This window comes from Mauremys reevesii, linkage group 9 (genome assembly GCF_016161935.1).
Source record: "Mauremys reevesii isolate NIE-2019 linkage group 9, ASM1616193v1, whole genome shotgun sequence".
NCBI classification, from domain to species: domain Eukaryota; kingdom Metazoa; phylum Chordata; order Testudines; family Geoemydidae; genus Mauremys; species Mauremys reevesii.
Window position 1 is genome coordinate 87,560,052 of NC_052631.1, and position 26,660 is coordinate 87,586,711.

The following is a 26,660-nucleotide window of genomic DNA, read 5'->3' on the forward strand; positions in this document are numbered from 1 at the left end:
AAACTTGGAAATGGCAGAGACGCTTGATGACTTCTTTGTATCAGTCTTCACCAAGAAGTCTGAAGGAATGCCTAACATAGTGAATGCTAATGGGAAGGGGTTTGGTTTGGAAGATAAAATAAAAAAAGAACAAGTTAAAAATCACTTAGAAAAGTTAGATGCCTGCAAGTCACCAGGGCCTGATGAAATGCATCCTAGAATACTCAAGGAGCTAATAGAGGAAGTATCTGAGCCTCTAGCTATTATCTTTGGAAAATCATGGGAGACAGGAGAGATTCCAGAAGACTGGAAAAGGGCAAATATAGTGCCCATCTATAAAAAGGGAAATAAAAACAACCCAGGAAACTACAGACCAGTTAGTTTAACTTCCATGCCAGGGAAGATAATGGAGCAAGTAATTAAGGAAATCATCTGCAAACACTTGGAAGGTGGTAAGGTGATAGGGAATAGCCAGCATGGATTTGTAAAGAACATATCATGTCAAACCAATCTGATAGCTTTCTTTTGATAGGATAATGAGTCCTGTGGATAAGGGAGAAGCGGTGGATGTGGTATACCTAGACTTTAGTAAGGCATTTGATACGGTCTCACATGATATTCTTATCGATAAACTAGGCAAATACAACTTAGATGGGGCTACTATAAGGTGGGTGCATAACTGGCTGGATAACCGTACTCAGAGAGTAGTTATTAATGGTTCCCAATCACGCTGGAAAGGTATAACAAGTGGGGTTCCGCAGGGGTCTGTTTTAGGACCGGTTCTGTTCAATATCTTCATTAACGACTTAGATATTGGCATAGAAAGTATGCTTATTAAGTTCCCAGATGATACCAAACTGGGAGGGATTGCAACTGTTTTGGAGGATAGGGTTATAAGAGTGAGGGATCGTCCTTCAGGATAGGTTGTTGATCCTTGATGCGCTAGAGAGGTTTTAGTTGGGGACTGAAGGCGATGGCTAGTGGCATTCTGTTATTTTCTTTGTTGGGCCTGTCCTTAGTGACTTCTGGGTACTCTTCTGGCTCTGTCAATCTGTTTCTTCACTTCAGGAGGTGGGTATTGTAGTTGTAAGAATGCTTGATAGAGATCTTGTAGGTGTTTGTCTCTGTCTGAGGGGTTGGTGCAAATGCGGTTGTATCTTAGAACTTGGCTGTAAACAATGGATTGTGTGGTGTGGTCTGGATGAAAGCTAGAGGCGTGTAGGTAAGTATAGCAGTCAGCAGGTTTCCGGTATAGGGTGGTGTTTATGTGACCATTGTGTATTAGCACCGTAGTGTCCAGAAAGTGGATCTCGTGTGGACTGGTTCAGGCTGAGGTTGATGGTGGGATGGAAATTGTTGAAATCATGGTGGAATTCCTCAAGGGCTTCTTTTCCATAGATCCCAGATGATGAAGATGTCATCAATGTAGTGCAAGTAGACTATGGGCGTTAGGGGACAAGAGCTGAGGAAGCATTGTTCTAAGTCAGCCATAAAAAATGTTGGCATACTGTGGGGCCATATGGGTACCCATAGCAGTGCCGCTGACTTGAAGGTATACATTGTCCCCAAATGTGAAATAGTTGTGGGTGAGGACAAAGTCACAAAGTTCAGCCACCAGGTAATACTGGTTCCTGACTGCTTGTAGTCCATCTTAGTGTGGAACGTTGGTATGGAGGGCTTCTACATCCATAGTGGCCAGGATGGTGTTTTCTGGAAGATCATCAATGGACTGTAGTTTCCTCAGGAAGTCAGTGGTGTCTTGAAGATAGCTAGGAGTGCTGGCAGAGTTTGAAAAGCTTGACTTGGCTACCTCACTTTTTCAAATGAAACTTTCACTTCTAGGTCACTTACGTGCTATTGAGAATGTTACCCACAGCCTCAGATTAAAACACAGGGCTTGACTATTTCCTCGGCACTATTTATGGGATGGATTATTACTGGAGTACGTATGGAGTTGCCTAGGGATCGCTTATTGTTGTTAATTTACAAATGAATTCTGCTTCATTTAGCAGTTTGTTGGACTTATTTTAAAAGTAAAACTTTTCTGAATGCAATAAATGTTTGCTGTCAGTTAATTCCCACCCTTAAGCAAGCTTTGCCCCCGGGAGACCAATGGTGGTGGAACCTTTAACTAAAAGAACAACAGAAACAAGAAAAATAGAGCTTTTCATAACACACATCTTTTATCTGTACCACTCGCTGGGGCCGAACATATCCATTATTCTGACACTTTCTTTTTTTTCTGAGTCACAGTAATCTACAAACCACTGCCGAGAAACCATTCTCATTAGGACACTTTTTGATTTATGAAATTCAGGGCACTGGGAGGAAGTTGTCCCTGTTGATTTAAAATGCCAACTGAATGATGACATATATTATCTTAAGAGATCCATTAGTGAACACTTTCTGGGATGTACTATTCTCGGTTGTGTTCTTCCTCCTCCCCCCCCATGCCCATACTCTGGAAATCAGAGCAGTGGAATATGTCCACCTCTAAGCAAGACCAGATCAAACATTGTGGGAGATCGAATAAGCAGTCTCCCTGTTGGCAACAATTATTTTGCTCGGAATTTTCTTGCTGAGGAAATCACAGAACGTGGCAGAAAATTCTAAGTAATTCTGTAACAATTCATTTCTTTAGGATTATCAATGAAAAATCAAAAAAGCCAGAATAAGATTTTATTTGTTTGATAAAAATATTTTCCCTTTATCACACTGACAGGGTGAAGTGCACCTCTCAGTCCCTGTCAAGTGCACCCCTCTGATGACAAGCCAGGCAAACTATGCCTCACACTGGATAGAACTGCATGGTCCAACCACTTTCAGACTGGATCACTGGGCTGCAGCCGCCTGGTTCCCAATAGCATTAATGACGCATCCCAATTTGGCTTTGGTCCCTGCAAGCGTTTCCATTTGGGAGCCTGTGACAGCAAGTTTGCAGTGACACACAAACAGCATCTTCAGAGCAAAGCATCATTTATTCATTCCTCACAGGTGTAAATCATGTAGAGTGAAGGGTCTAAACAGTAAAAGGCCTATATGCTTGTGTCTTCCTTACACCTGAATCTTTCCTTGCCAGCTTTTGAAATTCTCCTCAGCCCATCTAGCTCCATCATTGGCAAGGAGAAGGAGACTGATCTGTGGCAGCCGCTCCCTCTGTTTTTGTGTAACTCCTTGCCAACCTGTCAGCTTTTGCACCCTTGTTATCCTCTGACCACTCACTTAACCTCTCTTTCCTTTTCTTTCAAGTTTGTGATCCCCTTTGAACCTAGGCTCTGTCTTGAGGAAAAAATAATCTGCTCTATCCCAGGTGGAGGCAAATGGGGGTACTTTCCAATTGACATCTTCACCCCAGTTTACTGTTATGTAATTGTGGTGTGCTATATAGGACAATATGGGCCCAATCCTGACTTCTATCAGAGTTGAGAGCACTCTGCACCGCATCCTAAATTGAGTCTTAAATTAAACATACTCCTTTAGATCAAACATTCCAGAATGAGCCCTTTTTTTTAGGGCTATGCATTCAGCTCTGGTGTAAGTGGGTGCAAGTCCATCCATTTCACTTGTCAACACCAGCTCTGAATATGACTTCAAATACTTTTTTACACCACTACCTCCACACCGTTGCTCTGAGCCTCAGACTTTCATTAGCTATGAAATTTTTGAAAAATGGCACTTTTGCCCAATGAGACCTTTGCCTGAACAAAATTTCCAGTTCGAATTGGAATTTGTACTTGAAAGAGGGCCTGTTTTCAAATATAGCTTAGTCTAGCCCAATTTAGTGAAAAATTTCATGAAATGCAAAGCAAACAGAATATTTGAAGGCCACAAATTTTGTTGAAAATGCTTCACAAACCCTAGTCATTTCTTCAAATTCAGCATCAACTCTCCCTGAGCCCCCTCATGGCCACGCAGGGTCATAAGCAGTGCTTACTTTGTGCTTGCTGGGGCTGAGGCTTGGCAGTTCGTAACCCTAGTACCTGTGGTCTTGCTGCATCGGTTATGAAATTTAAAAAACAGCTTGATCCCTGGCACCTCCCATTACAAATTAAGCACTGGTCGTAAGCCCAATCCACCTTCCAGAACTGCCTGCCCAGATCATAAGGCCACTCCGGAATGGGTTGGCAGGCTCTGCAGGGCCACTGCTTCCCTTGGTGACCAAGCAAGTAGGGTGGGGAGTAGGCTGTGCTTGGCTGGCCACCAGAGCTAAACCAACTCCTGGGAGTGGGAATAACCTGCAGCTGTAAAGACTGTAAAGCTGTAAATTACTTCCCCTCCCGAGCCAAGGGGGAGCAGGGAAGGAATTACGACCCTCTGAGTCATGAGTCTTTCCCAAGTCTCCTCCTGGGGCAATGTGCACGTCCCCACTCTGTACGGGACTTTGAACTAATGCTCAGTCTGGCCTGAAGTGAAGACTAGCCCTTGATTCTCTCTGCCTTTCCCCCACCACCTCTTTTGTGTCTCTGTCACAGGAGAAGAGAGGCAGAAGACTGGCCAAACTTTGTGCACAGTTGTGAAATTTTATCTCAGATTTGACACCTCCTGAAATGTGTACTATTTGCTTTTCAGATTCAGGCTTAGACAGCGCACAAGAGACAAAAGACTGACAGAACAAACAGGGAGAGGTATGCTTGGATACGTGTAAAATAATACCTAGTTATGCCAGGTAATGGAATTAAAACAGATAAATAATTCATGTACCTACAGACAACAGTAATAGTGGAAATTTACCAAACTGACGTTAGAATTGGTACCTTCCTCTGATAAGCTTTCAGGTAACAAAAGATATCCTAAACTTTGCTACATAGGGTGCCATGGAGTGAGCCAGTGTGAGGTAGGGAAATGGCAGTAGAGTCAAATTCAAGAAATAGTTTCACTCCATTAATAAATTTCACAGAAAGCTGGGTTTGCTGCTTCTTTTGCAAAGCACAGATACTGGAGGATACTTTTGCAAGGAGATCTTTACCTTTGCCTGTTCCTTGGTTTATTGTTGCCTCATCAGGATCATCCAAAAGGACGACAAATATTTCTTTTGTATAAAATATATTGAGAATTCAACCGAGGTCTGGAAACACTGAGTTTTCTCTGTTTGGGAATTTTTTGTTACCTTTTCTACATTAGCATACCCAGCAGATGGCAAAATTCCATTCCCTCAGAGCCCGCTCTGTTCCTAGCCTGCTCTCAGATTCGCTCGGCTTCATTCCTTTGCCTTGGTCCGGACAGTTGGCTCCTCCCTTTTTGTAATTTTTCTGCTCTCTCTCTCTCTCTCTCTCTCTCTCTCTCTCTCTCTCTCAGTCCTCAATTTTCCCACCACAGGATATAAGTAGCCATGGGCTAATTTTAGGAGGGCATGAGGGGCATTTTCTGACACCCTGCCCCCAACTTGGAGCTTTCAGGGGAAATTGGCATGGTTCTGCCACCTCTTTCAGACCCAAGCTGGAGAAGACTGAGGTAGGTAGCGGTGGAAAGTGGGGGACAGAAAGAAGTCTGAGGTTCTTGGTGCACCAGTGCTTTTCGGTCTCATTGCTGCCTCCTCCGTACCCAAGGAGCTGAGCTGAGCTAGTGTGACCAGATAGCAACTGTAGAAAAAAACAGGACAGGGGGTGGGTGGTAACAGGCGCCTAATTAAGAAAGAGTCCCAAAAAACAGGACTGTCCCTATAAACATGGGACATTTGGTCACTCTATGCTGAACTGTCTGGCTGGGAGGTGTCTGGTGCGAGGCCTTTGCGAATAAGGGCCACTTTGTCCCTCTGCTGAGAAGGCAGGTTTGGGAGTTGGCCCAGCTCCTTTCCTGCTTGCCCCCTTTCTGCCAAGTCTCGGTGCAGAGCAGGGCAGCCTGCTGCCCACCTTGGTAGACAAAGGGCTGAGCTAGCCCATAGGAGAGCCTGAGCTGATGGTCCCATGCCCAGCAGCCATAGCTGCTGCTTTCCTTCCCCCTCCCAGATTTTAGGTAGAGGGAACGGGAGCTGGGGGGGGATCCAGTCCCAAGGAGATCTTTTTGTGTGGATACAGGATTGAGGGGAAACCTCAATGGGAGGAGGCTTGGGCGGAGGACGGGACCACAGCCATGGGTGCGGGGAGGCAGTCTCACCCGAACGATGAGTGTGTGCGTGCCACTGCTCCCCCAGCACTGCTGACAGACACTCTCCATGAGTAACATCTTGATCCCTTGCTCTCTGGCTATTTTATAGCCCTTTCTGTCTTTCTGCTTTTTTAATAGCTCAGGCCCTGCTCTCTGTCATGCTCTGAGGATGACCTCAGCCATCTCAAAGTGAGGGTTTCACTCCTTCCTTCTCCTTTCTGTCTCCTGCTAACTGCTGTTGTACTGCACCTTCCCATTGCACCACTCGCCTGCCCTATCTGCCCATGATTCTATACAGGTGCTTTCTCAAGCATGCTCTTGCTATGGAGATCTGTGTTTATAAGATGATTCATGAGTTAAACCAAGTCAGTCATGCAAGAAGAGACACATTTCTAGAAAAATGATTGTTTGCTTCAGTGAGTCCATTTCAAAGTGCTGAAATCTGAATGGGCTGAAAATTTACTTGATCATGTTCTTCCTTTTGCTACTTGCCATAAAAAACATCTTCAGGGTGAAGCTATTGGAGGATTGCAGGGTCCAGATAGGCAGATACTGAGGGGTGCTGAGCACCCTCAACTCCAGCTGATGTCAGAGGGTGCTGTGGGTGTTTAGCAGGTGCTCAGTTCCTTTAGGATCTGGCCCTATATGTTTAGAGTGAGAGATTTAACCATTAATTCTGGTAAATTTATTAGGATTCTGCCAGCACAGTGGGAAATTCAGCTGACTTAAGTGTTATCTTAATTATACCAACACTTGTTACTGCTGCAGTTGTTAAGGCCCTGTCAGGATTTCCAAAGGAGCCATAACTATCCACGTTTTTTAAAAAATTCTCTAAATACATATTGCTACGGCTGATTCTAATAGCTCTGGGAAAGGCATCATGACGGTCTATGGCTGCCTCATATGAGGAATTTCCTCCTCTTTCATCAAACGCACAATAATTTAAAAAATTATGTAATTTAAAACCACATTTAATTTCCCATCTACTTAGTCTTTCAAACAACGGGTGTGTTTCAGTGCTGCTGCCTTGTAAATGGTTGCCAAGTAAATAACTGTTGTAAATAGTCACGGGAAGAAATTGCTTTAGCCTAGGACTTATTAATTGTTTTAGAATCTCTTAATTGAATGGGTGTACTGCTAAGCTGAGAAATAAATCCTGATTAGCCAGCAGATTCTTAATTATATTGCTTAATGCTTTCCATCTTCAAAGAGCTTTCCAAATGTCACCAGACACCTCCAAGCATCCCTGTGAGGTTTTATCAGCCTACTTTATAGATGGGGAAACTGAGGTAGAGCAGTGGAGTCAAGTACTAGAGTCTGGCTTAAAATTTAGGAGCTCCTGGCTCCCAACCTTGTGCATAGACCACACTTTACCAGGCCTTTTTCTGACAGCATTCCCCTTACTTGCCCTTTCTAGATGCTAGTTATGCCTCTTGGGCTTCATGTGTTATCACAGTGAAGAAATTAAAATAAACAAGTCACTCAAAAGTGTTTAAAAAGAAGCAATTGTATCAGCAAAAGTTTCCATTCACTTTGTGTCTAAAAATATGCGTGGATCATTGCTAAACGACAGCATATCACGCTGAAAAGGTTTACCTCGGGTTTTTGCAAACAATAACATTTCAAGGATAAATACTACTGTGGATCTCTCTCTTAATACATATTCTCCCTGTAAGATGAGGTGTCCCTGGTTTCTGGAGTTATCTGCATCTCTGAGGGATGTGTTTTGACATGTTGTTATATACTTCTTTTTTAATAGAAATAAGATACAAAATGTGCAGCTCAGCGACAATGTACACCAAAAGAATAATTCATGCTGTGCACACGTAACTCCATTTTAAAAGAATATATATAGTAATGGCAAAAATGTCAGTGTTCCAGGCTGCTTTCAGCTAGAAAATGTTTCAGGTTTAAAGTGTCAAAGTTGTTTTGATCAGCTCAGCACTTACAAAAACAAGTAGCAGTGAAAGGTATTACTTAGTTCAGTTAACAAACTACACCTTCAGCTTCTACTTTAAGGACATTTTTCTCTTAAATTTGTATAGTATTTCTGAACTTTGATATTCTTCTTTCCCTGATACACAGCTCCCACTAGCATCAACGGAAGATCTGCAAACACAGAAACAGCAGAATCCCAAAGCTGACTACTATTGTAAGGATCTAAGGGGAATTTCACCCCAATGCTGTAGGCTCAGTGGAACTACTGACTTTGTCACATGTGACAGGCCTTGTAGCTTATGTTTTTGTCCAGAACTAAGAATTTAAATAAGTATCACTGAACAGCATTCAGCATTGAGAAGGCATTCCCTAATAGGAAAACAATAAGGGGTTTGCTTTCCCTGAAGGTAGAGATAGTTGTAAGAGGAAAAGGGATATATATTTGTAGCCATATTGGACTCTGAGGAAAAAATTAGATAAGACATAATTCTATTGTCTAGGAAAACTCATAATAGTGGTTTTCCAGTTGTGGTGTGGCATGCTATTGCTCAGCTGGATGCTTGTTGGTCATATGGTTCTGATTATTTCCAGCTGTTAATTTACAGGGAGTGGAGATAGGTTGGATGATGATGAATTGAAAGCAAGGTGATCAGTGTGAAGGTGAAGAGGAGAGGAAGTGTGCATGACCCAAATGAGATGTGGAGCACACTGTTAAAAAGGTGGCAGCTATGTTCCTTTTGACTCATGCTCTGATAAATCCCTTGATACCAAATCCTTTGATACCAAAAACACAGGGTGTGAGGAGATCCCTGGGGTACAACCTGGAACTGCGGTACCTCTGTGCCCCCTTAACTCTCCAGCCTGGGCTGTCTTGCACAATACTTTGATAATGACAAGCAGCAAACCCCTCCACCTGAGCACAGTTATCACAAGAGCATGTAGAGCACCACACCCAGCTAAATTGCATGAATGCTGCTTGGACCACTCACAAATCACACAGAGAAAGACACCAGCAAATCTCCCAAGCCCCCAGTCTTGTGCCCCAGGAATATACCGTCTTGCACTGCTGCAGACCTTTTCTTGAGCACTGTAAGTTTATTAATTAGTTCACCACTTTGTCAAAGGAAAGTGGACATGCACCAGCCTTTGTAACCTGAGCAGATTTCCCAAACGCTTCAAACAAACTCACTGGTAAGGATAAAACATTAAAATAAGTTTATTGACTACAGAAAGATTTTTAAATGATTATAAGTGGTAGGCACAAAAGGTCAGAGATAGTTACCAAAGAAAATAAAAGTTAAACCTTACTAGACTAAGCAGTATTTGTATCAAGCAGTTTTTCTCACCCCACTAGATGTTACAGGTAGGTTACACTCCTTAATACACAGGCTTTCCCCTTAAGCCTGGGACCAGTCTCGTCATTTCAGGTCTTTGTCTTCCCAGTGTTCTTGTTGCTTCCAGTGTAGACAGGGGAGGAGAAAGGTGCCCTCGTGACGCTACTGTCCTTTACTTTATACTCTTAGTCCATGTCCCTGGAAAGTACTAGCCCAGGCATGCCTGGTGGGCCTTGCTGAGTTACAGGATTGAGCAATCCCCATTGTGTGGTGCTTTTCTTACAGAATTGTAAATCCCTTGTTCACAATTCCCCTGCTGATAATGGTCGTTTAACACCCACCTGGGTGTGGATCACCTCCTTTGTTGTCACTGGAGAACTAGCAACGGATGACTCCCAAACTTACAACATATTTCAATAACAACCATACAGCAAAATCTCTCAACTTCATACACACTCATGAATACATATTTTGACAGAGCAATGGGTTTCAGCAGATCATGAGCTTTCCTGTGATATCTTATATAGCATGCTTTGTGTGAAATATCACAACCATATATGAAGGATGAATATGGAGGCTATAGGGTGCTGCTTTGACGTGAGCTGTGTCTCAAAGATGCAGTACAAACATATAGGACGGTCCCTGTTTTGAAGAGCTTACAACCTGTGCCAGTGCCATGCTGTTGGTTGGGAATATAATTGTAAACATGTGAGTTGGTTGGACTTTATCTAGCAGAAGGTCAACACATGCTCCAGGCAGTACTTTACAGTAGGTGTCTAATCCCTTGTTAAAATGAAGAGGTGGAATATTAATGGGCAGGGAACCCTCAGTCTCTTTCCCTCTCTGCCACTCACTTTGTACTTCAGTTTGAAAGAAAACTTGTCTGTCAGTTTTCAGATCTGTGGCATGCAGCTGTAGCAAAATATTTGGATAGAAAACATGTTTTTTAAAAAATCTACTTAGGATAAAATGGCCGTTTTTATTGTTTACTTCCAGCTTTTGAAAGAACTTTTGTGAAAGCCCAGCTTCTGCACCTGCGCTCCTTCAGAAAAGTGTCTCTTCAAATTCTCCAGACTGATTTGTCATTTTCTTATGTGCCACAACCAGTTTTATCGGTTGTTGCATTACACTGCTGACATAACCTAATGCCTCATGACAGATGCAGCTGCGCATCACTGAGGCTTGGAAACATGAAGAAACAGAGGGCCAGATTCAAGGATGGCTCACATACAAATTATTTATTTGTGGAATTTTAATGACTAACTGGTAATCCTGTTCTTTATTCTTTTTGTGGGGGTGCAGGCTGAGGGAATCTTACCATTCTCTCCTTTTCTATCCATTCACCCTCTTTACCTTCTGCCAAGGAAGGCTGAATACAGCTCCCTTTGAAACCAATCATTGCCATTTTGAGCATTGAGCAGAAGCTGTATCTAGAGGGACATTCAGCATTCTCTGTCTTTCCTCCCACCAGCGTGACTGCAGTAGAATCAGAACTCCTCCCCAGCATAATCAAATGAGAAACTAATACCAACACAAACCGAGATGTCTGCCCAAAACTCATCATGGAGATCATGGGGCCATGTCATCCCAAAATTTCTTGCATTCTAGTCTTGGGATTATTTTTTAAAGGGCAAAGAGAACCATTATGATTGTCTAGCCTGACTTGCTACATAATAGAGGCCATAGGATTTCATCTACTGATTCCTGCAATGAGCTGAAGAACTTGTGGTTCAACTAGAGAATATCTTCTCTAGAAAGATATCTGGTCTTAATTTAAAGACTCCATGTGATGGAGAATTAACCACTAGAACAACTTAAAGTTGTGTGGTAAACTACCCTCACAGTTAAAATTTTCTGCCTTTATTTCCACTTTGAACTTTAATGATTTCAGCGTCCACTGCTTAGATCTCACTATGCCTGTGTGCATAAAGAGCTCCATTAAAATATCAGGAGCAGGGCCCTGGAATATATGGATCAAGATGCCTGTTATCTTTTTCTATGTTCTCCTGTGGTAAAAACAAGAGGCTAAAGACAAACGTCCCAGAAAGATTTATAAACAGATGTGTCTATTCACACAGTCCTACCCTCGTTGTCTTCTGTCATCTGTTAGCTAAGTTCGGGGTTACTAATTAGGTAATAGAATCACCTGTTTGGTAGCTGGATTCACTGTGTCTGTCTGTCTGTCTAACTGTCTGTCTGTCTGTCTTGGACATAATTGGAGCTGAGACTTGAACAAAGAGCCTTGGAGCAACTCTGCCAGATAAAGCCAAGAACTTCCCTCCTAAGTGAGCTCATAGGAATGATCATAAGCTTATCTGACCTGGACAATTCTCTCCACTATAGCCATTTGCTACTATGTTCCACTTATGCCCTAAGAAGCACTTTACTCTATCGTGAACAATCACCTCTTTGCAAATAAAGGCACTGATATAGGTAGTGTGACAGGACATAGACCTTGCTGTGTTTCTGTGAAGTAGGTGGAATATATCCTTGCAGTGTAGCTGAGTTTAACTTTTCAGCTGTTGCAAAAATAAAAAATGGCTTAAATTTAAGCCTTTCGGAAGGTATTAGACATTTTATGTAGTGACGGACACAAATAAACTTGTACTTCATATGAGGACTATTGATGGCCTAGAAAACAGAACTGTAAACAGTAGGTGAAGGGTGAAAGGAGAAAAATGGTATACAAGCTTCTGTGAAAAGAGAATTATTGTAATACAGCTGACCTTTGGAACATGCAGCTGCTGATCTTGAAAGCCTAGAAATGTTAAGGAGAATCTATTTTCAAACAGATTAAATTAAAGATAAGTATGTAGTTCTTTTCCTTGGAGAGAGAGCCTTGAAAATATATATATATATATAGTAATCAAGTGGTATCCGTTACTTTTTAGGGTCAAAACTTGCTCGCACATTTCCTGAAGATCAGAGATTATTCATTATCCCCCAGGAAGTGGTCTAGGGCTTCAAGTACACTATGGAATAAGGGATACCCCAAATCAGTTAGGATTGGCATTGCCCAGACTGCTACTAATGCCACTGGGGTTGCTAAAAACTCCCTTGCATGCATCTGCCTGCCAGGGAGCCAGGTTCCCTGCTGAGCAGCAAATGTGACCTGTGAGCCACAAAGATGTTCAATACCATCAACAATGTGATCTAGTTCACTATCCGTGGGACTGATAGCAAGGGACTTGCATTCTAATTACTGTTGGAACACAGATTTCCTCAGTGTACTTAACTTGAGACACAGTGAGTACCTCAGTGGGACTGCATACAGTGCCACAAGTTAAGCACTTGCATAAGTATATATAGAATTAGAGAAGGCAAAGGGTGCGAGAGAGTAAGAATTATCACAATTTTTCAGATGGAGAAACTGAGGCACAGGAAATCTGTAGTGGAGCATGGATTTGCATCTGGATTGCTTGAATCTAAATCTAGTGCCTTAACCACAAGGCCATTCTCTCATAGACCTGCACACAAATTATTTTAAATAATCTGTACTAATTTCTAAGAGCTCAATTACCACCAAACTTCCAACTCAACCTACAATAGATCTTCTTAAGCTCCCATGACCTTGCATCCACAGAAAACGCCTGAGAAAATAACAGAACAGGACTTACTGTCTTTCCCGAAGGTTAACATGTTGAGACACTGTTGGAACAAGAGTGTAAGTAAGATCCAGGGCTGGTTATTCAACAAAGAATCATAGAATATCAGGGTTGGAAGGGACCTCAGGAGGTCATCTAGTCCACCCCCTGCTCAAATCAGGACCAATCCCCAACTAAATCATCCCAGCCAGGGCTTTGTCAAGCCTGACTTTAAAAATCTTTAAGGAAGGAGATTCCACCACCTCCCTAGGTAACCCATTTCAGTGCTTCACCACCCTCCTAGTGAAGTAGTTTCCTAATATCCAACCTAAACCTCCCCCACTGCAACTTGAGACCATTACTCCTTGTTCTGTCATCTGCTACCACTGAGAACAGTCTAGATCCATCCTCTTTGGAACCCCCTTTCAGGCAGTTGAAAGCAGCTATCAAATCCCCCCTCATTCTTCTCTTCTGCAGACTAAACATTCCCAGTTCCCTCAGCCTGTCCTCATAAGTCATGTGCTCTAGCCCCCTAGTCATTTTTTTGCCCTCCGCTGGACTTTTTCCATTTTTTCCACATCCTTCTTGTAGTGTGGGGCCCAAAGCTGGACACAGTACTCCAGATGAGGCCTCACCAATGTCGAATAGAGGGGAATGATCACATCCATTGATCTGCTGGCAATGCTCCTACTTATACAGCCCAAAATGCCATTAGCCTTCCTGGCAACAAGGACACACTGTTCACTCATATCCAGCTTCTTGTCCACTGTAACCCCTAGGTCCTTTTCTGCAGAACTGCTGCCTAGCCATTCAGTCCCTACTCTGTAGCAGTGCATGGGATTCTTCCCTCCTAAGTGCAGAACTCTGCACTTGTCCTTGTTGGACCTCATCAGGTTTCTTTTGGCCCAGTCCTCCAATTTGTCTTGGTCACTCTGTCCCTACCCTCCAGTGTATCTACCTCTCCCCCCAGCTTAGTGTCATCTGCAAACTTGCTGAGGATGCAGTCCATGCCATCCTCCAGATCATTAATGAAGATATTGAACAAAACTAGCCCCAGGACCGATCCTTAGGGCACTCTGCTTGATACTAGCTGCAAACTAGACATGGTGCCATTGATCACTACCCGTTGAGCCCGACGATCTAGCCAGCTTTTTATCCACCTTATAGTCCATTCATCCAGCCCATACTTCTTTAACTTGCCGGCAAGAATACTGTGGGAGACCATATCAAAAGCTTTGCTAAAGTCAAGGAATAACATGTCCACAGCTTTTCCCTCATCCACAGAGCCAGTTATCTCATCATAGAAGGCAATTAGGTTAGTCAGGCATGACTTGCCCTTGGTGAATCCATGCTGACTGTTCCTGATCACTTTCCTCTCCTCTAAGTGCTTCAGAATTGATTACTTGAGGAACTGCTCCATGATTTTTCCAGGGACTGAGGTGAGGCTGACTGGCCTGTAGTTCCCCGGATCCTCCTCCTTCCCTTTTTTAAAGATGGGGGCTACATTAGCCTTTTTCCAGTCATCTGGGACCTCCCCCCAATCGCCCTGAGTTTTCAAAGATAATGGCCAATGTCTCTGCAATCACATCCGCCAACTCCTTTAGCCCCCTCGGATGCAGTGCATCTGACCACATGGACTTATGCTCATCCAACTTTTCTAAATAGTCCTGAACCACTTCTTTCTCCACAGAGGGCTGGTCACCTCCTCCACATGCTGTGCTGTCCAGTGCAGCAGTCTGGGAGCTGACCTTATTTGTGAAGACAGAGGCAAAAAAAACCCATTGAGTACACTAGCTTTTTCCACATCCTCTGTCACTAGGTTGCCTCCCTCATTCAGTAAGGGGCCCACACTTTCCTTGACTTTCTTCTTGTTGCTAACATACCTGAAGAAACCCTTCTTCTTACTCTTAATATCTTTTGCTAGCTGTAACTCCAAGTGTGATTTGGCCTTCCTGATTTCACTCCTGCAGGCCTGAGTAATATTTTTTTGTAATAGTTGTAATAGTCTTTCATGTCTTTCATGTTGTAATAGTCTTTTATTAATGTATGTTCTCTCTTTAATGGCTTTACCTGTGTCCTAAAAGGTGCTGTTCAGCTGGCCAAAAGCCCATTCTCATCCCTCAGTTTTCCTTCTTTCAACTTTGTCTGCACTTGTCTCATTTTATCATTATGTGATATGTTAAAACAAGTTTCATAGCTAGTCACGTAGGGCTGGTTTAGCATTTGTCGTGTATCAGCCTCATTAGAATATTTAATGCTTCTGAAGGATAATTGGTCTTACCTTTCCAGTTCTTACATAGTGGTCTTTTCTCACTTTATTTCCCCCCGTGTTGTTGTGTATTATATGTGGTTGACTTCTAGCTTGGAAAATGGAGTGTAATTGCTTAGATTTCATAGTACACAAGGGATCCCAACGTACTCAGAGTGAAACTTTGATTTATTCCAGCCGTACGCACCTATTCATAATGATCATTGCCATCCAAGGGCATTTACAGGTTTGAAAAGCATGGAGAAAAGGCTTACAGAGCTCAGTATGGCATGGGTAATTTAAAGCTCATGCAGACCTAGAGGGATAGTTTAGGCTGGGCAATACGCATTTATTTTGGTTTTTATCATGTTTTTGCTTTATTCCCTGACAAACTGTTTCCCTATATATTTGTTACGGGTATCGTGCATTTGCTAAAAAAGTAACCTTTTTGGCTCCAATATTACATCAGAGAGAAGGATTTTATACATTGTCTAGTATGTTTTTGACAGACCGATAACCGAGCCACAATGGCGTTATTGAAAACTATTTCTTTAAATCCTTGGATTCCCTAATCCACTAACATAAACGTCTGATTTCCTTGACTTAGCAGCCATGTTGAGCGACGCTTAGTTGATAATGGTTTCTGCAGGCTATCCTAAAATGACCCTATGCCCTTCAAATAGGTGGTCAGTTTTGCCTCTTTTTGCTACACAGTAGGATCTAAGCACTTTTTAAAAACAACAAATTAGTGAACTGATATCAACAGCAAGAACTCAGTGACCACTTTAATGATGGAGCAAATGGCAATCTTACCTACCATGCTGACATATAACTGATTATTCTGTTTGTGTTTAAATATATAGTACTATTCCTGTATATGGTATTTACGGTTTACCCTCCAGTTCTAATTTAAAATTAAAAAAAAAAATAACCCCAAAAAACCTTTTGACTAACCACAGGCAATCTGCTTTCCTCTGAATCTTCCAAAACATGCACGTGGCAGCTTGGTAGAAAAATCAAGTGAGAAACACTACAAAACCATGTTAGTGCTCCTGGGAGTAATTTTCTCTAACATAGGAGTGCTGAGCAACCACAAATCCCATTGAAGTCAATGGGACCTGACGGAAGGCAGCATCTTTGAAAATCATGTTATGTAATTGCCTCATTCTCCTAACTGAGTATTTTTTATGTAAATATTGACTAGTGCTGGAAGGCAGGTTGGATAGCACTATGCAAATTAGTGTTGGGAGGAATTATACGTGAATATAAATTAACAGCTGCCATTTGTAACATGGGGGTCAGGTGCGAAAGAATCCACGTTTTTGGATGCAAAACTGACTCAAATGAGGATGCTGGTTTTGCTTAGTTATAATCAGGCTAATTAACTGGGTTTTGTCTTGCAATCTCTGAACAGACTATCATCTGTTGCCACCATTTCTCTCAGAACAGTTTCATTTACGCATGCATTTGTTCTGAAGAAGAGCACTGTGTAAGCTCGAAAGCTTGTCTCTCACCAACAGAAGTTGGTCCAATAAAAGATTAATGCCTCACCCATCTCATGTTTCTTCACTTCTAAAAGGCATTCAGAGGTCTCTGCATGGAGAACAATACCCAAATCCTACTAACTAGTGTCATGATAGTCTTACCCAGAGAAAAAAATAACCAATAAACCTTCCTTTATTCATTTTAGGTGAAAGCTTGTGATAAAAGATGAGCAACATTATAGATCTGGCTTCCCTCAGATCGATGAAATTGTAGGCCCCATTGAGAAAATCCTACTCACAGTTCCAGATTTTGAAATGAAAGGACTGTTGGCACAAGCACCTCATCTAGTACAGTGGTGTATGTTTGCAATGGTGGTGTAACCATGTTGGTCCCATAGAGCTGAAGAAGAGAGTAGCCCCAAAGCTTGTCTCTTTTACCAACAGAAATGGTTCCATAAAAATATGACCTCACCCACCTTGTCTCTGTGGCATATGCACAGAAAACTCTTCTCTTGGATAGCCGGGACCCAAGCCAGGATCAATAACAACATCTTGAGTTTGACCCAGAAGCTAATAGAAAGCCAGTTCAGTCTGCGGTCAGGCCACGTGCTTCTTTGCCAGCTGAAGCTTAACTAAGTGTGTGTCCCTTTTATTACATGAACCCAGTCTGGCAGTGATAAAGGTCTGACTAACTGGTGCAGGATGTGTAGCCAAGAAAAATAATCAGTTGTCACACTAAACACAAATGAAAAATGGCACTCTTGGCCACCCATTGGCAAATGGTGCCATGGAGAATGCTTGAAAGCAAATGGAGGTGCAGGATTACTGGTAATTTTCTAATCTCCCTGTTTCATGAGTGTGTATAGTGCCTGTGACCCTAAGAGCCCTTCAGTGCCAACTGGCAGAGGACCCACTATTCTGTAACTCCTACTAGGCCTGACCCGCTCTCTAAATTAACACATTGCTGTCACAGTATTTATCTGTAAAGCGTGTTGTGTTTGGTATCAAATGAAAGCAGGTGACACAGCAGTCGTTAGTATCATTGTCTGATGTATGTATGGTGCATAAAGAGTTATGTATGTGTGCTGGAAATATATTCCTAAAATATGTTTTGGAGGCAGACTTGCAAAACAAGTTTGTCCTAGTCAAAGGAATGCTGATTTGCCTGTGTCTAGAATGTAAATTGAGCACGGTGATGCCAGAGACAATGAGCAGTTCATTTGCATCTGTAGTAAACACCAGTTATCAGGAAGATGAAGAAACAGCATGGTGTCAGCACACTGAGGACACCCGACAGTCCGAACCCCACACCTGACTCTTGAGACAAAGACCATGAACTTTGAGAAATATAAGGAGAAAGAAAAGGGTATCTTGCTATCCATAACAGAGGGAACAAAGAGGCCTGCATTCTTTGCATCTATGGATGGTGGATCCCCAGCTATGTGGGCTGGTGATGCTGAAAAATAACTGTAGAGGAGAAAACTGTTTCAGCAAAGCTTGGAGTCTGCTAAGGTTACATGTAGATTTTTAGAAGCGTGTTGTTCTTTTATTTTATTTTATAACCATTTTCTGTTTCTATTATCTCTACTTAGTGTCACTTAAATCACTATTCTTTGTTAATAAACTTACTCTGGTTTTATTATAAATTCATCTCAGTGCTGTTATATTAAAGCAAGAAGAGCATCCTCAAATAAACTAACAGGCCGGTAGGTATTTGTCTCTTTGGAGACAGCAGATTTGGTATTTCTGTGGGCATCCTGTGACAGGGGCTGGGTGCTGCAGAGGAATGTTCTTCTAAGCCGTTTGGGAACTGGGGGCACCAAGAGTTCCTTGCAAGGAAAGAAAGGCCTGGCAGAGTTCCAAGGAGTTTGCTGGGCTGGCTAACAGACTGGAGTGTCTGCTGACGCACACCAAGCTGCTACACAGTTTTTAGCAGCAGAAAATCTCTCTCACTGAGGCAGAAGAGTAACAGGGGACCCACACTTCTGGATGGCCCAAGAAAGCATCACACCACCTCAGCAATGCAGGAGACCCAGCGCTTCTGCCAAACTCTGACTACCTCCCACATCCATCATCTCTTCCTTATCAGAATGGAGCTTTAGTCAGCATGCCTGGCTCTCATCCAAGTACTTATTGTGCGCCATGATGGCAAAAGTATCAGGGGGGTAGCCATGTTAGTCTGTATCCACAAAAACAACAAGGAGTCCGGTGGCACCTTAACGACTAACAGATTTATTTGGGCATAAGCGTTCATGGGTAAAAAACCTCACTTCTTCAGATGAACTCCATGCATCTGAAGAAGTGAGGTTTCTTGCCCATGAAAGTTTATGCCCAAATAAATCTGTTAGACTTTAAGGTGCCACCGGACTCCTTGTTGTCATGAGGGCAAAGACACTGCACTGTGTATGCCTAATGAAAAGTGGATACCAATCTGCATGTTGTCAGTATGCTGAATAAACTGCCTCTCCATCCTCCCCGTGGGAAGTGACAGACTAGGACATTGTGTATTTCCACACTTATGGAACCCTTATGGTGAATAAGTAATTACCTAACCCCCTTCTCTGGGATTGCTCTGAAGCCAAAGAAAAAGGATAAAGTGGGACGGTGAAGGGGTGGGCACATCTTGTCATTGTTGGTTGTAAATATACACTTAATAGGAGCCTTGTTCTTCGTGTAATCCTCTCTTTGCCATCTCTGCATGGTGGTGAAGGAAGGGCTTCAGATATTTATTCTACCTCAAGTGAATGGGCTTATCAGGGAGGGTTTTTTTTTTCTTTTGCCCACACAGTTCACTGGCTCTGTCTCGAAACTTACCTTGCAGGAACACTTTTTCAAACACTCTGCATACAAGGTTGTGTTTGAAACAAAAATTAATTTAAATTTCCAAGTCTAATCATGAGAGGTTGACAGTGCACCTTTAGGGCTAAGGATAAAGTTATTCACAAAGCTGAATGGTTCACAAGGTTATGTGCAAAGCAGGACTAACAAGATGCTGAAAAATAATAGTCTCATAAGGGAAAGGCTTGAGGTTGTAGAGTGCAGTAGAGAGATTTAATACAGTTTAGATGTACTTGAAAATCATCACTCATTTTTTTAAGTCAATGTCTTCTCTGACCTTGGAAATACCTAGTGGGAGGTGCGCAAACAAAGATCCAAACATCGATAAAATCAGAAAAATATAAATGGAAGTCCTATTTTTATTACATCCCATTTAACCTTAGCATGTACACTTCTTAGAAGTCTTCTTATATCATATCAGTGATAGGCATATAGATCAGCGTTTTCACAAGCTGTGGCACAAATAGATTTTATTTTTTAAAAAGATTAATAGAAAATTGGGCTGCCTTTTTCAGTTTTCTTTTTGTGTGTGTGTGTGTGTGTGAAGATGAAACATCTTTTTATCAATTGTGAACACTAAGAATGTGATATGGGGTGACAGGCTGACTAAACAACCATAGCAACAGTCACTGTTTTCCTAGTGATAACAGTTAAGCTAAAGGTTATACATATTTCTGCATCCCTTTTTCTGTGTGCTCAGTGGTACTGTTCTAGACAAAAGCAGGAATAGAATCCTGTGGAAAAAGTAGGTAGTCACACAGATTAGGCTTGAGTTACAAAATGCTGATTAAATGGTAAAAGAGGGTAAATTTTCTCCCATAGTGCTGCATTATAGCTCAAAATTAACATGGTAGACTCTCTAGATTATACCATTTTGCTTCAGGGATTTAATTTAAAATTTATTAAAATAATAGAGGCTTAAATAAAGCTGTGAAGTGAAATTCTGAAAGCCTAGCGACTGTTTAAGATGAGGCAAGTTTTTTTTCTTTTCAGAGGCAGTGCTGAATTTGCAGGGCTGACCTAGACAGTATTCAGAATTGACTTCCAGTCTTCAGCACTTGTCCCCAAAGCTCAGAGCGCTTGAAGGACACAAACAATGAATTCTCCTAGGATAGTGGCAGCTCCTAATTGTTCCCAACATGGAGTAGCACTGAGTTGATGTGTGACCTAGGTACTGTTTGGTTTCTTGTATATGTTCAAGGGCAATGTTCATTCTGGGCTGGATCCTAAATAAGATTCACAATAACCCCTCACACGTGTGGCAATCCATAGTACTTTCAGATTTTAATTCCTTTGCTTTTTGGAATAATCATTTTCAGAGTTGTTTAAGGTTTTCACAAGTAGAGTTATCTACTGAAATTGTGAGCTTTTTGGGCCAGGACAAAAAAATGGGCTATACCTGGAACCAGCTAGAGCGAATGGCCCAGGATAGAAGACTATGGAGATCTGTTGTTGGCGGCCCATACCCCGGTTGGGGTGACAGGCATGAATGAATGAATGAATGACTGTCTTTTGTGTTTGGACTAAGCCCTGTACAATGGCTAAGGCTCCTAGGTACTACTGAAATACAAATAATAACAATGCTCCTATTGCACCACTCATTGCAAATTCAGTATGGTAGACAAGACATTACCACCTTTTAGATTTTGTCTTCCAGGATAAAGTATCTTCATCAGGATGTTGGTGTCATCACAGCTTGCTGCAGCATGAATCAGCAGGCCAAGGGGAGCCCTGGGCCCGGGTTGAAACCCATTCCCAGAGCATAGGAGGAAAAGGAAGTTTCAACTTCAGAAAGTTATCTAAATATTAGTTTTCGTTCTGCTGTTGCTCAGAAATATTGCTAGGTTTGCCCACCTCCTATTAAGCAGCTGATTCAAAGTTTCTGAAAGACTTTGACAGCAGACTTTCTTCTGGTCAGTGTCAATCTGTTCCTGAGTGACAAGGACAGAGAGGGAAGGAGGCAGGATGAGAGGGAGAAGAGAAAGTAAGATCAAGACTGGCATAGTGATCAGGTGTGTTCCCATGAGCTAAGCAAACTTGGTGCACAGGGTTTGGTATTCAAATGAATTGCCTGGTACCAGAGCTTGGATTTTAACACTACCTTAGTCCTTGTTTTGGAAGACAGATATCTTTCACTATTGCTAATAGGATACTTCCCATTTAGGGAACCAAACTGAATCCTGCCCAGTTAAATAATACCCCCAAATTATTACCATCTGATAGCAGTTGCGTGGTCCGTGTAAAGTGAGTTGTTGGCCTCAATCCAGTTCTGTGCTATTAAGCACCACCATCATATGTAGCTTCCTTACTGGCAGTCTTAGCTGAAAAACCAAGGACTGAATGAGCCATAGAATACAAAATAGTCCCTAAGGTAACCCTTTTAGCTCAGCGATGAGACTCATGAGTGTGGCAGTGAGAGGAATCTCTGACAAAAATGTACGTTTTGTGTATAAATAATGAACGTTAGCTGTTATGGCTATACATTCTAAACTTTACCAGGACTCAATTCACCACACACAAAACAAACTTCCTGGGGCATGGCTACTGGGTGTTTTGGCTCCATCCACCTTGACTGTGACCCTGATGTAAGAGGATTCATTAAAAATTGTTTCCTTGGACTTTTAAATTCATATTTCAGTCAGAAAAAGAATAAAATGTACAGCTTTTTAAAGTGAGGGTGTCAACGCTTAATTTAATTGCCAAATTTTTGGCTCTGAAGTATTCACCTGATGAATATTCCTGCCATAGTTCTGCGATTGTTTGTTTTTTATTTGATGGTATTCCATTTGTGTTGCAAGCAACAGGGTGCTTCTGTGTCATACTACTGGAGTGAATGAACTGGATTTCATTCTCTTTACCTAAAATTTCCCTTACAGTTTCCCTTCCCATGCTGTCCTTTTTAAAAATGAAATGTCCCAACTGTTTGTGACATGGTGTGATGCTGTTGAGGATGGCAGGTATGCCCAACCCACCTGTCAGGGTCATTACTTAATGTATTTCAGGACATATGCTGCTGTTTATGCAACTGCTAGACACAGTTCGGGAGTTCTCAATGCAAACCAAATAGGATCTCTCTCTAAGTAAGGCTGCTGAGAATTCCCAGGCAAAGCATGTCCTAGCTAAAGGCTTAGTTTCCCCCAGACCTAGCTTAACAGGAGATAGTCAGGCATTCCAGTTTGTTAATAAGGTTAATTAAAGAAGTGTTCCAGTTTGTTACTGAGTCAAGAGCTAAACAAGCTATTTTAATAAACAAAGCCAAAGTCTGCCCTCAGTTCCACCTTGTTTATCTCTCTTTAATTTCATGGGATTTTTAAAAGTGTAAGTCAGGGCAGAGTTCCCCACGATATTCAGACCGTAACCCACTTCATCACATGTGCTCCGCTAAACAAGCGACACATTTCACCTCAGAGGTGAAATGCCAGTGATGGGAAGTGATTGCTGTATACACAGGGTTGAGTTTGTGCTATGCTTTGGGTTCTTTGAAGGGGGAGTGGAGGGGAGAAGGCGGAGCACTACAATAAAGGTAGGTCAAATAGGCAGTCCTGGTTTAAACAGGTACAACTCTGCTTCACTTTAATAGAGTTGTGTTCATTTACACCTGGACTGAGTTTGGCTCATCATAGTTAACCTCCAGTGGACTAGAACAGCAAACGTTTTATGTCAGGACAGCACAAACTGGCTTGCTGAAAATGTGTCATTCAGTCTTATTTTCAAGTCAAACATCCCATAACAAAGGGATGCATCCAGCATTTCATAACTCTAAATCACTGCAGTGATTTTGTGTGTGTGTGTGTGTGTGTGTGTGTGTGTGTGTATGAGAGAGAGAGAGATCCTATTAAAATCTGTGGAAACTACAGTCAGCAAGAAATGTGAATTAGCTCCACAAATTGAAGTTTTCTCTTAAGTTCAGTCACTTTCTTCAAATTCATTTCAGAACGTTTTTTTGCTGCTGTGGCCTGGTACAATGAGGCATCCCTATAGGTCCTGGCTAATTTTAATAGACATATGATGGAACACAGAAAGATTTTATTCACGATGAAATGGTGGAAGGTTTGTGTCTTTGCTTAGTAATACCAGTTTTTAGTGTCTTGCATTTGTTTCTTTGTGGATTTTTATGCAGCAATAAAATTAACAAAAATCACTTAATGTGTTTTCAATCTTTATTTTTTTTAAGCTTTGGGTCTCTAACCTTTTTATACAAAGACAGTGTGGAGTGCCATGCTGTCTGGACTAATAGAGAAATCAATGCATAGACCTAATAAGGATTGCTAGGGTTCTGATTCATTTAATTTAATCACTGATTTGAGTTATTTTCTAACAATGTCACTGTTTACATAGCCTGCCCCAGTACTGTACATATACTGTATATGTATTCACTCAGTAGCTCCTTACAGAAAGTTTCACCATGACAAGGACTAACAATTTCGATTTCCATTACAGAGGGCCACATGCCACAGAGAGGCCCAGGAGTGTAATGCACAAATCTATTGGATGTTCTGCTGTGGGATGGCCTATGTACTTCCTTCAGCCACTGGTCAGAGCAACATACTGTTTCCAGCGCTAAGCAGCAATCTACATTACATGCACATACTGATTTCTTTCTGCTGGAGAGAACAAGTCTTTTAAACTCCCGCTGTCCTAAAAAAGCAGAACATCTGCTGGACTTATTGGCTACTGCTGAGCTTGAAGTCGCTTGATCAACTCTGCTATAACCAATACAAGGTAAACTCTGCAAAGCATGTTAACTGTCTACCCTACTGATGTAAATAAACAACCCAAAGGTACTCTACCCAATTAACATTTAACCCTGCTTTGGATTATTTTATTCTTAAAGTGATTTTATTATTGCCTGGGTTTGCCCCTAGTTTCCTTTTTGGTGTAATACTGCCACTCTGATTATTTTGGCTAGTTTTTCCTCTGATGAAGATGGTGTCAAAAGGAAATAAAAATCCAGCTACACTGGGTTTTTCAATCAAGTGGACTTACGTAAGCGCACATGATTCACCTCTGTCTTGTTCAGCATTAGTCTATGCCTGATGCTTCAGAGGAAATTATACAACGGTCTGTGTAGGGGGCAGCTTTTATTTGTGACCCCCGTGGTTATCAGCAGACACCCAATGTATGATATCTGATTACTTGGTTTTAGCTCGTACAGCTACAAATGTTGCCCATCATAACATTATCTAGTGCCTTTTTTTCAACTAGTTGCAGGATGGGTTTCTTTGCCTTCCTGCAGGAGTGAATTCTACAGGCTGACTCTGTTCTTTTTGAAGAAGTATTTTATTTTTATTTGCTACATATTTATTTTATTTGCTACATTTGTTACATTTTATTTGCTTTAACTTCCCTTATTCTTCTATTATGGGATAGATGGATATTTTGGGAGGGACTGCAATAGCCTCCATAATCTTAAACACCTCCATTAAATGCCATCTCCCTTAAATGCTTTCCCTTATGAAGATCAGTTAACTAAGTACTTGCGGCCTCTTCTCTTATGTAAATCCCACTATAATGATAGCCAACTCTGTGGACCTTTCAATCTTGGTTTATTCTCTCCTCCTTACTCTGTGGCTAGCCATTGATATGTTCTGTCTAGACAGAATTAAACATCATAAAAAGGGATTTACAATATTTTTGTGTTCGCATCTGAGTCAATTTTTGAACCTTTCAACCATCTTGTTGATCCCCATGTTTAGTCTTATATATTTTCTATTCCAAGTTGTGTGTGTTTCTCATTGTATAATGAAGTGACTATCTTTTTAAAGGGGATATTTTTGTCATTTTTGACATCCTGTCATACATTTTTCCATTCTTTAAAATAACTTTACACTGTGGCACAAAGACAAGTTTTTAGTCTGTTATTTCTTTAAAGTGAGAGACACTGTTTTGTTTTTCTCTCCTAGTAATTTTTTTCCTTTTGGGTAGAGAAAAGAATAAGCATGAGTTTAAACTTTCCAGTCATTGAACAGGGAACACAATCCAATCATCTGATTGCTTATGACTCAAGATTAAAGCCCCATACTTATTCACCAGTGAATCATATCAACAAAGGGAACTATATAAGTAGGAGTGAAACACAGGTTATTTTACTGATACCAAAATATGTAGATAGTAAAGGATCAGGGATACATGTACACAACTCAAGTGATTGCTGCCAGTGAACATCACATTTTTTAATAGGTGACTGGGATATCTTGAAAGCTTTTGTTTGGATACACATGCAAAAAATTGGCTTTTTGCATACCTCTTTAGGTCTGTAAAATTAGACTGGAAATAGTGCAAAACCAGCTAAGGTCTCAGATACTTCCTTCTGCTGCGGTTTCTTATGAGTTGCTAGGTTCCAGATGACTACAGAGGACTGGACTATTCATTACAGTGTATTGCTGCAGTGATGGCCGGCAACACCAGCAACTTCATTCAAATAGTGTAATGGACAATGGAACAGCTGTCTCCAGGCCAGAGGTAGTCAAAGTACAGAAATAAATCATCATGGATGGCTTGAACGCTCAGAAGCTTGGAAATAGTCATTTACAGAGCTCTATCATTCATAGGCTAAAGAAGAATCTTCCATTTTGAAGGGAATGGGCTGTGGTGACGCTGTCCTAGACTTCTTCATATCTTTGTTTCTGCAGATTTTCCCTGTAATTGGCAATACAGTATAGGCATGGGCCAAATTTCATATTGGGTGTAAAATGTAACCCCTTCTGCAACTCCAAAAGGTTGTGCTAAAGCCTGAAGTCTCTTGTCTAGACCAAAACTGAGATTGAATGTTGGGTTCTCGATCACCATTCACCTCTGTGGCTCAAAAGCTGCTGTTCTGTAGTTGACAGAAACTGGACTTTTAGCTGCACAGAATCCTGTGTTAGAACTGGGGGTACGTACATGTAATTAATGGAATCAGATTCGGAAGTGACTGGTAAACCAGAGACAGAGGGAAGGACATGACAGCAAATCCAATTGCTGTTAGGATTTGGCAGCCCTGCCCCACTTGACACTTCTGGTTTCCTTCCACTTAGCAACCTGCTTAATCTCCTGTCTTTATTTCTTCCTCCAGAAGGGTGTCCTGACTCCCACTAGGTCATATGCAACTGGTGCTATTAGTCCTCACATATTATCCCACTATTCTTTTCTCTGCCCAGAGGGAGGCTTTAAAAGGGATGAGGCAGCAGCT

At 41.7% G+C, this 26,660-nt stretch overlaps 1 long non-coding RNA gene across 4 annotated transcripts in view; it reads left to right on the forward strand.

Moving 5' to 3' along the window:
* The window catches only part of LOC120372711, an 84,032-nt gene extending 59,738 nt beyond the window's left edge, over positions 1-24,294 (forward strand). For 2 of the 4 annotated variants that reach the window (XR_005585132.1, XR_005585135.1), the window contains 2 exons: positions 4,549-4,604; positions 23,930-24,294. This is a non-coding gene — a long non-coding RNA (uncharacterized LOC120372711). Of the gene's footprint in view, positions 1-4,548; positions 4,605-23,423; positions 23,540-23,929 lie in introns of all 4 variants that reach the window. The other 2 variants (XR_005585134.1, XR_005585133.1) reach the window with 2 other exon arrangements.
* Positions 24,295-26,660: the final 2,366 nt, after the last annotated feature.